The sequence below is a fragment of the Myotis lucifugus genome, unplaced genomic scaffold, assembly GCF_000147115.1.
Source record: "Myotis lucifugus unplaced genomic scaffold, Myoluc2.0 scaffold_26, whole genome shotgun sequence".
Taxonomy (NCBI): domain Eukaryota; kingdom Metazoa; phylum Chordata; class Mammalia; order Chiroptera; family Vespertilionidae; genus Myotis; species Myotis lucifugus.
In genome coordinates, this window is record NW_005871074.1 from 8675805 (window position 1) to 8677706 (window position 1902).

Below are 1902 nucleotides of genomic sequence, written 5' to 3' on the forward strand. Positions count from 1 at the left end.
TCTGCTGATGGGCATTTAGGCTGTTGGTACTCCATCTTCTTGAGCCCATTTCAAAGCCCACCTCCTTCTTGAGAACCTGCCTCCACCCCCCACACACAGAGACATCTTTCTCCTCTAAAGGTTGACAGTATTCACTCTCTGTGCCATTTTATTCTCAGGGCACTTCTGGGAGGGACACCTGCCTAGGTGGGGCTTTGGGAAGAAGAAATGGGGATAAAGCTGGAGCCCGTACTCCAGCTCACCCCCTCCTTTCAGGATGCCCTTCTACTGACACTTGTATCCTCTCCACGGGACCCAAGGCCAAGGGCTCCTCTTGGCCTCCCAGGCATCCTGTACAGTAGTGCTCGGGAAATATTTGTGGTTCTGTGACTGAGTGACTCAGGCAGACCCAACGTGGAGTCGAGTTTTATGGGTTTTAATATGAACCATACCATGAAATCTGAGCTTTTACCCCATTGCTCACGCTGGGTACCATCGGTTCCAGTCAGATTTGTTTGGGGCCGGGTGGAATTTTGTTTCTTTTCACTCTGAAAACCATAACCTAATTTTTAAATTAGAAAACACTTACACAGCATCTACCTCATTTTCGACAGGCATCTGAACACTACAAATATTAACTCGTTTACTCTCCATAACGACCCAGATGTAGAAACTGAGGCACCTGATGGTTAAGTCATTTGCTCAGGGATCAAAGCTAATAGGCGGCAGAGCTGGGATTCAAACCCAGGCCACCTGGTTCCAGAGAACATACTCGTCAACATGCTACGCTGCCTGAGACTTGTGAGTGGCAACACTCTCAGGAGCAGCGAGAGAAAAAATGGACGTTGGTGTATTTATCTCAAAGGAAATGTGTTTTTTTTCTTTCTTTCTTGTGTTCCCCTTTCCTTCCTCATTCAAAGCAAAATGTTCTCAGGCGAACAGCCCCTTTTCACACCTGAGAGAGCCGGCGGCTCATTTTTGCTCTGGCAATCAAAATGGAAGAGGAAGCGCGTGCGGTTTCATCATTGTGCTTTCGGGGTGTGTGCCGGGCCTCGTCCTGGCTCCTCTGGCCCGACCCCCTACCCCCAGGCTTTGTTGCCTCAGGTCCTGGAGACTCTGAAGGTGCCTGCCTTCCCCCTGCAATCCTGGGATGTGGGCCAGCCGGCGTCCCTCCCGCAGAGCCAGTCCTTGTCCTGGAGCCTCAGGGATCGCCTTTTGCCCTCCTCCCCCTCCAAGCCAGGTAGGGCTCAGACTTGATTCACTGCATTTGCATCGCAATTCCGAGACACCGCACCTCCCGACCCTCCATCCCAGGGCGAATCCACGACATCTCTGTTTGGGATGTGGATGGCCTGACCCGATGTATCTTTTAATGTCTGCTCCGCACGTGGGAGGCCGGCGTCAGAACCTGACCGACCTGCCAGGGCTTAACTGTGGGACCCAGGGCGCATTACTTCACGCCGCCGACTCTCGGTTTCCTCATCGCGGTCGGGATGGCTCCCCTTCGGGCTGCTGTGTGTTTCCAGGCGATAACGCAGAGCCTGGTCGGCTCCCAGGAGTTCTAGGAGGCTCCGCTTGGCAATTCTTACCCCACGCCCGTCTGTTTTCCATCCCCCCCCCCCCCCCCCAAACGCCCTCCCGCTCTGGGGGGAAAAAGAGGTGCTGGGCGCCAAACTCTTGCGAAGGTCCCTGTATCTCCCGTTAGAACCCAGGCCCCCGCCGGGCAAGTTGGGGCCCATTCAAGGACACCCCGGGAAGAAACTCCCGCTTCTCTATTCTAGTCTCACCCCAAAACCAATCCCCGCGGCTCCAAAAAGCAAGGGGCCCGGACTGCATGTCGTAGGAGGGGCCGTATAAGTTGAAATTGAGATAAAGGGGGGGCCGCTTTCTTCCAGCGAGGTGGCCTCGATCGGGCCCCTCTCC